We start from the raw sequence: 14,006 nt of genomic DNA, 5'->3' as shown, positions 1-14,006 counted from the left end.
CCCCACTCAGACCCATTTATTTTCATGTGACATGAGCACGCCAAACCTGCTGCCAGCTAGTTGAGGGTTGTCCTTTAATATCCTTGAAAGCCCTTGTTTGGCTCAAATGTGGGGCGGGGATGGAGAGATGTGGGAGGTGAAGGGTGGAGAGTATGGGTGTCCGCTGCAGGCTTGGGATCTTGTTTCCCCTTTGGCCTTTGTTCTGCCACCTGGTGATAGCCCTGTGTCCTCTGGGCCTGGGATATGAGCCCGGAAGCAGGATGTGGCAGAGAGGTGGGTGGTGGGATAGGGAAACCCCTCTCTTCCCTGCCACTGACCAGGTTCCATCCCAGGTCTGCAGGGTGCCTTGGGTCAGGCCCACGTGCTCAGCCCATCCTGGTAAGCAGGCAGCTTTTGTCGGCAAGAATGCTGTCATTGCCGTGTGGCCTGAGCACCCGATGCTACCGGCCGAGGGAAGCCGGAGTGAGCCTGGTCAGGATGAGGACTCCAAGCACAGGCAAGCAGAGAGCTCACTGAGCGAATGCAGTGTTTGTGACAGCGCCAGACACAGGGATGCTCCACGTGTCTCAGCAAGGGCTGCTGTTGTCACTGTCTTTCCAGGGTTCATCATGATTACGGAAGCGCTTTGCTCAGCGCTCCCAGCTGTGGCCTCTATCCAGCCTTGTGGCAGCCTGGGAAATGCTCCTGTTTCCATCTCTCTACAAGAAACGGAAGGTCAGAGAGGCTCAGGGACTTGCTCAAATCTGAGTAGAGAAGATGGGATGTCAATCCAGGACTGCCTGACTCTGTGCCGCAGGGCTTTAAATCGTGTCTCTGAGCAGCCCCACCGTGCCACCCATCCTGGCCCTGACAGGGAGGGCGGGCAACGTGTTGTGTTAACTGGGGAGACGAAGGGAAGCCCTACTTCTCCATTCATCCTCAACTCCTGAGCTTGGCCCCAAGGAGACACTGATGTGTCTGCAAGTGTAGATGAATGACTCTGAGCATCAGGATGTCCAGGAAACAAGATAAAAATGCACATTCCTAGGCCTCATCTCACCTCCACTGACCCTGAATCTCTGGGTAGCTGATACCTTCCCCAGGTAGGGAGTTAGCAAATGAAAACACAGGACACCCAGTTAAATTTGAATTCCGAGTGAACAACGAATAACTTTTTAGCATTAGTATGTTCCAAATATTTCCTGGGATATACTTACATTAGGGGATTACTCATTATTTACCTGCAATTAGAATTTAACTGGGTGTCCTGTATTTATTCTGGCCACTCTTTTTCCAGGTAGCACAGATGCCTGAAGAACAAGAGCTCTCCCATGGACTCATGCCCTTTAGGAGCCCAAATTGAGCAGGTCCTTGTGAGTCCACTGCACACTGACCCTATTCCAAGTTCATGGCTCCAGCATGAGAAACACAGATGAGGCCCCTCCCCTCAGGAAACTCACATTCCAGCTGCATCTCCCAGGGTCCCTGCCGGCTTTCACAGATGGGAAGACTGAGGCCCAGAGAGGGCAGGCTGGTGGAGGAGGCCCACAGGCAGGTTGGACCCCCGGGGGGAGCCCCTGCCCCAGGCAGGCCTTCCTGGTAGACCAGGGCCATCTGGGTTCAGACTCCAACACCTGGCATCTGCCGAGCGGGAAGTGGCTCACTCTGCCCCACTGGGACCACTTCCCGCCCGCGTTGGCCAGATGGCTGGGCAGAGCTGGGGAGTAGGGGGACTGGGGGCTGCACCGGAGCCAGTCCGGATGCCTTCGCAGAGCATGGAGCAGCAGTCAGCTCTGTTTTCATTCCAGCCTTGGAGAGCAGCGTTTCTGGGCAGGGGAATACATACAAAGGCATAACGCTCACAGCCCTGGGGCTGTTTCATTTCAAAGAAACCTAAGGTTTGGAAAGAATCGAATTAAGCTTCTCCTCTGCAGTTTAATCTTGCATGAAATGTAATTGCTTGTGAAACTTGGCTCATCCCCGACCTGGAGCCAAGGGGTCAGTGGCTCTGCCGGGACTTGTGTGCATGTGGGTGGAGGAGGCCATGGGGGTCCCGAGGGGCTTTTCCGGAGCAATGCCAGAGCTCATGAGCTGATCCTCTCTCCTCTTCAATCCAGCACCCACCCCACCTCATCCAAAACCCTCTCACTGGTGCTTAGGAATTGTAGGAGTTGACTCTCTTTCCCCAGATTCTAGAGGCAGACAGTGCAGAGTCCCAGTCCCTGGACTAATTCTATGACCCTGGCACATCACTTCATCTTTCTGGACATTTAGAAAATCCATAAAAAGGAGCTGATCATTGCTTCACTGTAGGATTATCATAGGATTACATGAAACCCAGTGCTCCACGGATGCTGTCCGAGCTATGGTGCTGCTTTGATTGACTCTCATTTTTGTGTTGGCCCAGTGCCATTGTCCTCACAAGAAGCCACATGAAGGCAGGAATTTTCTTTTGTCTGCTATGGAATCACCAGCATTTAGCATCTGGAACAGCTCAGGCTCCAGGAGTGTTTTCAGTAAATGAATTCATGAGAAAATGGATGTCTTAGCGTCTGGGAGAAGCTGGAGTATAGTTTCAAGGAGCTGATGACAACCTGGAAGGAGAAGGGGGATGAGGGAGTGTGTGGTCCACAAAGTGCTTTGAAAAATATTCCCGCCTGAAGATGGGATCATCATCCCTATTTCAAGGTAAGGAAACTGAGGCTGAGAAGGGAGGATCAAATTCACTCAGGAGCCTCTTTGAAAAACACTGTTGAAAAAATGAAAATACAAACACGGTTTCCAGTTACCAAGAGGGTCTCCAAATATTCTCACATCTTGTTGTTCATCCAATACTCTTGTGCAATGTCCTCCTAGATCGAATAGGGCTAACCTGTGTTAACCTAAACAGGTTTTTCTAGAAATGACCATGTGAGACTTCTGAGGCTAGGTCAAGGCTAGGCCTGGCTTTCTCTGAGGTGCTCACTCAGGGGGAAGCCAGCAGCCATGTTGTAAGGACGCTCAAGCAGCGCTCTGGAGAGGCCCGTGTGGAAAGGAGCAGAAGCCTCCTGTCAGTGACCAGCACCACATGAATGAGCCACTTTGAAGGCAGATCCTCTGGACCTAGTCAAGCCCTCAGATGACGGCAGCCCTGGCTGGTACCTTAACTGCAAACTCATGAGAGACCCCAAGCCAGGACCACCCAGCTGAGCTGCTTCTGAATTCACGGTCTGCAGAAACTGTGTGAGATAAATAAATGTATATCATTTTAATTACCCAAGTTTGGGAGCAATTTGTTATGAAGTAGTAGATACTTTATAAACAACGCACAATTGGAAAAAAATGATTGCCAGACACACATCTAATAACACATATATTCAGAATATATGAGGAGCTCTCTCAGTACAGGAATCAGAAAAACAGCTTAAGAAAATGGGCAAAAGATTGGAACCAGCATTTCACAAAAGATATATGAATCGACAATAAACACATGCTAAACATCATTACTCATTTAAGAAACTTAAATTAAAACCATACAGAGATACATCTACACACTTATTAGAATAGAAAAAATAATTTAAATCTGACAATAGCTAGTGCTGACGAGGATACAGAGCAACCAGGCCTCCCATTTATTACTGGTACAAATGTGAAATGGTGCAGCTGCTTTGGAAAGCAGTTTGGCAGCTTCCTATAAAGTTAACCATCTATTGATTTTATGACCTGGCAATCCCACTTACAGGTACTCACACAAGAAAAATGCAAATTCACATTTACAAAAACTTGCACGTGAATGTTGATAATGGTTGTATTTGTAATTGCCCAGTCTGGAAACAACTAAATGTCCCTCAACAAACTGTGATATATCCTTGCAATGAACACCACTCCTTATTAACACTACTGATACAGGTGCCATGCCGGTCCCTCAACAAACTGTGATATATCCTTGCAATGAACAACACTCCTTATTAACACTACTGACACAGGCGCCGTGCCGGTCCCTCAACAAACTGTGATATACCCTTGCAATGAACACCACTCCTTATTAACACTACTGATACAGGCGCCATGCCGGTCCCTCAACAAACCGTGATATACCCTTGCAATGAACACCACTCCTTATTAACACTACTGATACAGGCGCCATGCCGGTCCCTCAACAAACCGTGATATACCCTTGCAATGAACAGCACTCCTTATTAACACTACTGATACAGGCGCCATGCCGGTCCCTCAACAAACTGTGATATACCCTTGCAATGAACACCACTCCTTATTAACACTACTGATACAGGCGCCATGCCGGTCCCTCAACAAACTGTGATATATCCTTGCAATGAACACCACTCCTTATTAACACTACTGATACAGGCGCCATGCCGGTCCCTCAACAAACTGTGATATATCCTTGCAATGAACACCACTCCTTATTAACACTACTGATACAGGCGCCATGCAGATGTATATCAGGTGCATTCCGCGGAGTGAGAGTAGCCAGACTCAAAAGGCTAAGTACTGTGTGATTCCAGCCCCATATGATCCAACACATGCGAGGCTGGAAAGGGCAAAACTATGAGGAGAGAAAACAGACCAGTGGTTTCTGGGGACCAAGAGCTAAGGGATTTTGGGGGCAGCTTGACTCCAAAGAGGCAGAGGACGCTTTCTGGAGTAATGCCACTGTTCTATACCTTGACTGTGGCAGTGGTCACAAGATTGTAAGTGTTTGTCACAATTCCTGAAACTATGCACCTAAAAAGGGTGAACTTTAATCTAGATAAATTATACCTCCATAAACTCGACCTTTAAAAAAATCTGTCATTTGACAAGAGTGTCAAGACCATCCAGTGGGGGAAAAGAATTGTCTCTTCAGCAAATGGTAATGGAACGACTGGACATCCACATGCAGAAGAATGAGGTAGAAGCTCCTACCTCGTGCCATACAGGAAGTAGATTCAAAATAGATCAAAGAGCTACACATAGGAGCTACAACTATAAAACTCTTAGGAGAAAACACAGGCAGAATTCTTCATAACCTAGGTTTGGCAAAGGATTCTTAGATACTACATCAAAAGCATGAGCAATAAAATAAAAAATAGATAAACTGAACTTCTTCAAAACTAAAAGTTTGGCCGGACGCGGTGACTCAAGCCTGTAATCCCAGCACTTTGGGAGGCCAAGATGGGCGGACCATGAGGTCAGGAGATCGAGACCATCCTGGCTAACCCGGTGAAACCCCGTCTCTACTAAAAAATACAAAAAAAAAAAAAAAAAAAAAACTAGCCGGGCGAGGTGGCGGGCGCCTGTAGTCCCAGTTACTTGGGAGGCTGAGGCAGGAGAATGGCATGAACCCAGGAGGCGGAGCTTGCAGTGAGCTGAGATCCGGCCACTGCACTCCAGCCTGAGTGACAGAGCGAGACTCTGTCTCAAAAAAAAAAAAAAAAAAAGCTAAAAGTTTTTGTGCTTCAAAGGACACTATCAAGAAATTGAAAAGACAACACAGTGAATGGGAGGAACTATTTGCAAATGATATGTTTGATAAAAGAGTTATAATTAACTCGTATAACCCAATAATAAAAAAGGCAATCCAATTTTAAAAGGAGAAAAGGATCTGAATAGACATGCCTCCAAGGAAGATCTATAAATGGCCCAATAAGCATAGGAAAAGATGCTCACCATTGTTTAGGGAAATGCAAATCAAAACTAAGATGAGATACTGTGTCACACCCGCTAGGATGGCTAGAATCAGAAAGTCCAATGGCAACAGGCATCAGCTCTCAGAGGATACGGATGAATTAGAGCCCTCATGCACTGCTGGTAGGAATTGAAAATGGTGCAGCTGCTTTGGAAAACAGTCTAGCAGTTTCTCAAATGATTAAACATAGAGCTACCACATGACCTAGAAATTCCAATCTTAGGTATATACCCAAGAGAAAGGAAAACATAAGTCCAAGCAGAAACTTATACATGAGCGTTTATAGCATCATTACTTATCATAGCTGAAAACAACCCAAATTTCCATCAACGGATGGATGGTTACACAAAACGTAGTATAGCAGACAATGGAATATTAATTATTCAGCCGTAAAAAGGAATAATGTACTGACACCTGCTACAACATGAACTTCAAAAATACTCTGCTAAATAAAAGAAGCCAATCACAAAAGGCAAATGTTGCATGATTCCATGTATGTCAAAATCCAGAACATGGACATCTATAGAGACAAAAAGTAGATTCGTGGCTGTTTAGGGCTGGGTGTGGGGCATGAAGACAGAGGTGTGATAGTTCAATGTTACATGGTTTCCTTTTGAAGTGAAAGTCTGTTAAAATTGACTGTGATGACAGGTGCATAGATCTGTAAATATATTAAAAACCATTGAGCTATACACTTAAGTGGGTACATTGTATAATTTATGAATTATATCTCAGTGAAGCTTTTTTTTTTTTAAAAAAAGAAAGAATTAAAAAATAAAAAAGATACCCAGGACCTGTTGGGCTGAAGATTTAATCACTAAATAAAGGCCCAGGCAAGGCTGCTGCACTCAGAGAGGTCCCTAATGGGCCACATATCTTCCTAGCTAAAAATCTGTCTCAATGGTGTTATTTTCAAGATATTCTCTTCCTGTATTTTTCTCCTCTGTGGAACATGTGCCCCCAAAACCAGAAATTTTATTTTGGGGGATAGACTTGGACCAGCCTTTGGTCTCTGTAACAAACCTCAGGTGTGGCCTCCAAGGTACAACCTGAGAGAATCCAGGAAGACTCTACCTCCACGCCCAGCAGTGGGCTGTCCACCAGGTGCTGGCTGTGACTTCACCCTGCAGTTCTGCCAGACAGCTGTTAACTGCCGTGACCCCCAGGGAGGGTGGGAGAGACCAAGGCTTTGGGTGAAGAATTAGGTCATCTGATTATTTTGTCTCCTTGGAAAAGAAGAACCAGGGACACCCAGAGATGCATGGGACTTACCTGCTCTTTGCGGGGGAAACTAAATCTGATCACGACTCAGGTCCTCTGATGGCTGACTGGAAAACCAGGTGATCTAAAAGCAGGGGTGCTCAAAAGGTGGTCCCCTAGCAGCAGTAGCAGTTCCTCCTGGAAATCCTTTAGCAATACATGTTCTCAGGCCTAACCCCAGACCTGCTGGGTCAGAATCTCAGTGGGGAGGTCCACACAGCAATATGTGTTTTTATTTTTATTTTTAATTTATTATTATTATTTTTTAGAGATGGAGTCTCACTATGTTGCCCAGGCTGACCTCAAACTCCTAGGCTCAAGTGATCCTCCTGCCTCGGCCTTCCAAAGTGCTGGGGTTGGAGGTGTGAGCCATCAGGTCCGGCCCTAATCTGTGGTTTTAGAAGCCCTCCAGGATATTCTGAGGCAAGCTGAGAACCACTGAACTAATGGATGGGTTCATTCAACGGATGCTTACGGGATACTCCCAGGTGTAGTTTGAATTGTGGGAGGCCCGAGGGTTAAACACAGTGGAGAGGAAGTACAGTGGATTGAATGGTGGCCCCCAAAAGACATGTCTCAGAAACTGCTGGATAGGACCTTATTTGGAAAAAGGGTTTTTGAGACGTAATTAAGGAGACTGATATGAAATCATCCTGGATTACCCAGTGATAAGTGTCCTTAAAAGAGTCAGAGAAGGGGAAGACACACAGAAGGCCAGGTGAAGATGAAGACAGGGATTGGAGCAATGCAGCCACAAGCTGAGACACACAGAAGGCCAGGTGAAGATGAAGACAGGGATTGGAGCAATGCAGCCACAAGCTGAGACACACAGAAGGCCAGGTGAAGATGAAGACAGGGATTGGAGCAATGCAGCCACAAGCTGAGACACACAGAAGGCCAGGTGAAGATGAAGACAGGGATTGGAGCAATGCAGCCACAAGCTGAGACACACAGAAGGCCAGATAAATAGGCAGATAAGTAGGTAGGTAGATGGATGGATGGATGGATGGACGGACGGACGGACGGACAGACGGATGGACGGACAGACAGACAGACAGATAGCTAGATAAGCAGGCAGATAGGCAGGTAGATAGGCAGATAGATAGATATTAACAGATAAATAGGCAGGCCGATAGATGGACAGGCAGCCTAGATAGGCAGATAGATAGATAGATATTAATAGATAAATAGGCAGGCAGATAGATATTGATAGATAAATAGGCAGGCAGATAGATGGATAGGTAGCTAGATAGGCAGATAGATAGATAGAGAGAGAGATAGATAGAATGATAGAGAAGCAGGCCGATAGATAAATAGATGATAGAGAGGCAGGCAGATAGATAGATAGACATTAATAGATAGGCAGGCATATAGATACGCAGGCAGATAGATAGGCAGACAGATAGATAGATGATACACAGATAGATGGATACATATTAATAGATAAGTAGGCAGGCATATAGATAGGCAGATAGATAGGCAGACAGATAGACGATATAGATAGATAAGCAGGCCGATAGATGATAGATTGATAGAAGATACGCAGATAGATAGATATGGAGATACACAAAGAGATGGAGAGATGGGAATAAAGGAAGAGAGAGAGAAAGAAAGAGAGAGAGGGATAGAGAGATGGATCGCCCCTAGGAGCTGTTGGACTGAGGCCTCAGGGCCTCGCTGGCTGGTGGCCAGAGATAGCGGCTCCCTGCCACATGGGCCTCTCTGGCTTCGTCAGAGTGAGTACATGAGAAGAGCCAGAGAAGGGGCAAAATGCAAGTCAGAGTTTGCTGCAACCTAATCTCAGGACTGGCCTCCCATCACTTTCGCCATCTCCTACTGGTGTGGGAGGAAGTCAATAGGCCCAGCCCATGCCGGAGGGGTGGGGACTGCAAAAGGATGTGACTACCAGCATGGCTGGGAGCCGGTTTAGATGCTGCCTACCACGCTGGGAGAAAACCAAAAGTTTTGTTTACGGTATCGTAAGTTTTCAATGCGTCTGAATGATCTATTAAGATTGCAGCATGGGTGAGGGTAGATAGGTTGTTGAATGTTGAATGAATGAGAGAATGCAGAAAAGAATGGAAAGATGAGTAGGTGGGCTGATAGATCGATGGAAGGATAGTCCACGGCTAAAGGCTGGTTTTGACAAAATCACTTAAAAGATCCCTGCCCTAGGTTCCCCAAAGCTACGTTCTTTCCGAAGTAGAGGCGTTCATACCATTTGCCCTGTGACAGACGCTCTCGCCTCCCTCCCCGATCCCCTTCCTGCATGGATTGAGCTCTTGGGAAGATGAGCTCAGAGGTGGTTTTCTGCCCAGACAAATGGAAACGTGGGCTTCCATCCTGAGAAAGAAACATGTCAGTGTGCTGGGCCCGCAGAGGGAACCACTGGCGGCCTTAGAGAGCCGCTGATAGATCCTGGAATTCCATCCGCCAAGCCGTCAACTCCAGGCCAACGAGCTTGAATTATGGCAGAGGGATTAGGAGCCGGTGGAAACTTGGAGGTCAGCCGTGAAGACATCTGAACATTTGTTTTCTAGCTCCAGCCTCGTTTTTCAGCTGCGTGGTACACTTAATCCAGCACGAAGTATTGCATATTAAATGTTCTCCCTGATGATAGATCTTCTCGTTCTCAAATGATCCTCGGCACCCAGTGGGTCCTTTCTGTGGTTGCTCTTGGTGCGTGTGGTTGTATGTGGCTCAAGCCAAGCCTTTTGCATTTTGCACTTTGTTTTGTCTCAGGAATCTGTGCTGAGATGCTGGCTGGAATGAGAGCTGGGGAGCCTGAAGTATCCCCCATGCCTGTCAGTTAAACAGCGAGGCAGCTCCTCTGAGACGGGTCCCAAGTGCAGGAGAGCAGGACTGACAAGATAATTGGTATGGGAAGGGCAAGACAGACATTTTTCCAGATTAGCTGGGCTACTAGGGGTGAAGACGCTGAGCTTCAAAAGAAGCCTCCCAAACTTAAGGCTATGAAGTGATTATGGCTGATTACAGTCAGAGGGGCCTCGGCTGGCAGGCCTCTAATTGGCAGCACTCCTGTGATTTTCATGGAAACCGGGCTGGGATGGGGAAGGCTGAGATCACTGAGAAAAGCAGCCCCGCCCAGCAGAGGCCAGATGAACCAGGGACATGAATTATTATTCTGACACCGTGGCAGGCCCATCTGCAATCCCTTACAGCCTTTTGTTCCCAGCGGCCCCCGGCACAGCTGACCCTGGGCTCTTCGCAGGCTGCCCCCATCCACCAGTGGGGGAGGCCAAGTCAAAGATCAGGGGGTTGCTGAGGATTGGGAGTCTCCATCGGCTTTGCTGGCCGCACACACCCCCGTTTCCCTCCAATTCTTCCTCCATCCAGAAATGTATATTGAAGACTCAGCAGCGGTGAGGGAGCCAGCAACTGGTGAGATGGAGAAGGACTCCTCGTCAGAAAAGGCTGTCCGCATACTGGGCTGAGAAAACAGAGACTAGCAATGGAGCCCCAGAACTTCCCGGAGGGAGAGGCTGGGGAGCTTTACTTGCATAGCAACCCTACTGTTTTCGTTTCGGTTGTATATGTGGAGTGCCTTGGGGGTGTCTCATTTTAGAGGTTTGGCTGCCACAATGGAGAGTCCTAAAATAATTATGGCTGAAACAACACAGAAATCCATTTCCCTCTCTCCCATAAAGGTCCAAGTTCACAGTCCAGAGCCAGTGGGGCAGCTCTGCCGTCATCAGAGACCCAGGTCCCTTCTACCTCATTCCTCAGTCTCTCATGCACACAGCTTCCAATACAAGATACAAAATGGCTGCTCCAGTCCTGACCAATACATCTGCATTCCAGCAAGTGGGAAAGAATAAAGGGGCAGGGAGTGGGCTTGCCTCGTCCCTTTCAACAGCATGATTTGGAAATGGCTTATATCACTTCCATTCATATCATGTTGGCCCAAATCTACACGTGAGCACATCTAGCTGCAAGGCTGGTTGGGAAGTGTGCTCTTTATTTCTGGTGATCATGTGTCCAGATACATTCTATAAAATAGAAGAAGGGAAAAAGAGCAGTCGATTCCACACACAAATTTGACGGAAGCAGGGTGAAAACAACAGCCTCCATCTTGAGTCTCTCTTGGGTGTGCCCTTGGGCTGTAGGGGTGACACTCTTCCTTTCTGTTGGCATTCAAGGCAGTATGCAAAATCCCCCTTGTCCAGGCAGACTTCTGGGACGAATTACTCAGGTCGTTGGCCAACTGGTCAACCTTGTCTCTCCTTGTAACCACCCCCTCAGGCCCCCAACCCCTGCAACCCTCTCCAGGTGCTTGGCTATTTTGGATCCCAGGCATTTCTGTCGAGTCTGTACCAGCATCCGCAGCAGACTCTCTGTTTCCTGAGCCAGAGATCCCATTGACTCTTTAGTGTGTACCAAATCCACACCGCCAGCCCCACACCTACATTCCCAAGCAGTAGACACCTGGGACTGAGTGTCTGATCATTTGTAGGAGAAAGCACACCCTACCATCTCAGTGTTCAGAGCTCTGCGAGGGCAGGGACCTCATCTCGTTTATCGTTTTATTCCCAGAGCTCAGCACAAGCCTGGCAGGCACAGGCACTCAGTAAGTATTTGCTAAATGAACAAAGACCTTCTTGGATAATGATAGTAATAATAATCATCATTACACCTGATGTTTACTAAGGACTCCCATGAGCTAAGTAAGCATTATACAATAGTCATCTAAAATGGGAATTGGCAAACTTGTTCTGCAAAGGCCAAATAGTAAATATTTCTGGCTTTGTGGGCCAGAAGGTCTCTGTCGCAACTATCTGTCAGTGTAGCATACAAGCCAGCATAGGCAATGTGTAAATGAACGGGCATGGCTGGGTGCCAATAAAACTTTATTTACTAAAGTAGGTGCAGGCCAGATTTGGCCAGTGGGCCATAGTTTGCTAACTCCTTATCTGAAACAAAAAAGAATGTCCCAAGCTAGGGGTGAAGAAAATCTAGAGGTAGCTCCAGCTAAGATGTGCATACCTGGTAGATTGGGCAGGGCACTGGGAGACTCACTTCGGGGGTTTGGGGGTCCTGGCCTGACTCAGTCCCCCTGTCTCTGAGGGCCATTTCCTCTTTCCTCTATGGAAGAGTGGTGGCACATAAAACGCTGCCCTCTGACCAAGGTTGATTGCACCAGGGGCAGATGCCCAACCCGAGGCAGCATGTGGAGTTGGTACACAGCCCTTCTTTTTTTTTTTTTTTTAAGACAAAGTCTTGCTCTGTTGCCTGGACTGGAGTGCAATGGTATCATCTAGGCTCTCTGCAACCTCCGCCTCCCAGGTTCAAGCGATTCTCCTCCCTCAGGCTCCCGAGCAGTTGGGATTGCAGGCATGCTCATCATGCCTGGCTAATTTTCTGTATTTTTAGTAGAGACGGAGTTTTGCCATGTTGTCCAGGCTGGTCTCAAACTCCTGGCCTAAAGTGATCCACCCACTTCGGCCTCCCAAAGTGCTGGGATTACAGGTGTGAGCCACCGCGCCTGACCTGGGACACAGCCGTCTGATCCATTTTGAACTAAGGCCACAGATGTGGGAGTGGGGAGGCAGAGGAGGTTGCAGAGAGGGCCAGCGTGGCTGGCAAACTCCCTGAGACCCCATGGGATTCCCATTCTGCAGGCTGTGACATACCTGGCTGGGGACAGGGGACAGGGGACAGCCCTCCTTTCTCCTCCTGGAGGCTCCCCGTCTTGCTTTCCACAGGCTCATTTTTCCAGGGGAGCTCAGGACTTTACCCAGCTAAATGAAGAATGTGGAATACTTGAAATTTCCACTCACACACTCCTGGAAAAAACACATTAACCTTTAAGAAGGGAATAATGGCTTCGTTTTCAAGTGACCTTATGGATTAACCCTCGACAAGCACTTTCTGGGGAAGAACGATGGCCTGTGGCATGGACCCAGTGGGTGCGAAAGATGAAAAAATAAAAGCCGGCAGTGTCATTTTGTTCCCCCTGAATAAAAGCAGAGAATTGCTGACTGACACCAACAATAACAACACCGGTCCTCACTCCTGAAAGACACCGAGTGTGTCTGACAAGCAGATTGCCTGCTTCAGGACAAAGTCAAGGCTGTCCTTCCTAGGACCTGCTGCCGACCAGCCTGGGGCCGAGCCAGCAGCCTGGCCTTGGGCAGCACAGCGCTTTGCCCTGTTCCCATCAGGCACCCCACTGCCAGGAGAAGGTTCCCTCCTCCTCACAACAACCTCCCCCAGGAAGAGTTTTCCCACCAGCCAGATCCGCCAAACCCATCCTCAAAATAGGAACCCCATAATTTATATATGGGACAAAATGACTGACTCGACACTCCTTGGGGGACTGACAAAGCACGTTAGCATAGTAAAGGCTCTGAGAAGTCCTGTCAGAGGGAAACCTGTTTAACTTCGTTGAACACCATCATTTCCCAAATCATTCCCCAGGAAGCACTGCCCCCCAACCCCAGTCCCTTTTTAACTTTTCTCAAATAACACCTATGAATGTCTAGCAGAACTGCTAATCCACGGAATATACTTTAGAAAATGCCGACCATGGAACATACCCTCTCCAAGACCATTTGAGCTACAGGAAAGACCAGAGCTCATTCTTCATCTCCCGTTCATTCATTCATTTATCACACACATGTTGACTCCTTCATCCATCCATCCATCTATCCATCCATCCATCCATCCATCCCTCCCTTCTTCATCCATCCACATTCATTCATCAACACAGGTTCTCAGAGCCAAGCACTGCACAGGAGCAGAGGCAAATCTGAGTGCCTCTCTGTTTTTGCCAAGCTTCCTAGGTGGCAGGGAAGGTAAGAAATGCCCCCAGATTACAAAATATAAAAGATGCCTACATGGCGTTCCTGGATATCAAAGACCCAACTTCCAAAGATGCTTTTTGAAAATTATTACAGAAATGACAATTTTGAAAGACTAACAAAAAGTGTCAATATGTAGGCAGTCAAGAACAAGCTTCTCCAGTGTGTGAAGAAGGCTGGAAGGAGGGAGAAGGTTGAAGGGTGGAGGGAGTGGAACCTTAGCTGTCTCTTCATTCCCACACTGTGGTTCGGAGTTGGTTCTGTGCCTGGCACTG

General features: G+C 47.7%; 1 long non-coding RNA gene across 1 annotated transcript in view; it reads right to left on the bottom strand.

The window, feature by feature from the left end:
• Nucleotides 1–8,501: 8,501 nt before the first annotated feature.
• LOC117068991 overlaps nt 8,502–14,006 on the bottom strand; it is an 84,967-nt gene continuing 79,462 nt past the window's right edge. Inside the window, exons 3-4 of the long non-coding RNA XR_004431332.1 lie at nt 12,562–12,714; nt 8,502–10,920 (exon numbers count right to left, since the gene is read on the bottom strand). This is a non-coding gene — a long non-coding RNA (uncharacterized LOC117068991). The remainder of the gene's footprint in view (nt 10,921–12,561; nt 12,715–14,006) is intronic.

This window comes from Trachypithecus francoisi, unplaced genomic scaffold, assembly GCF_009764315.1.
Source record: "Trachypithecus francoisi isolate TF-2019V2 unplaced genomic scaffold, Tfra_2.0 Lachesis_group21, whole genome shotgun sequence".
NCBI classification, from domain to species: Eukaryota; Metazoa; Chordata; class Mammalia; order Primates; family Cercopithecidae; genus Trachypithecus; species Trachypithecus francoisi.
This window is presented reverse-complemented; position numbering and strand designations above follow the sequence as displayed.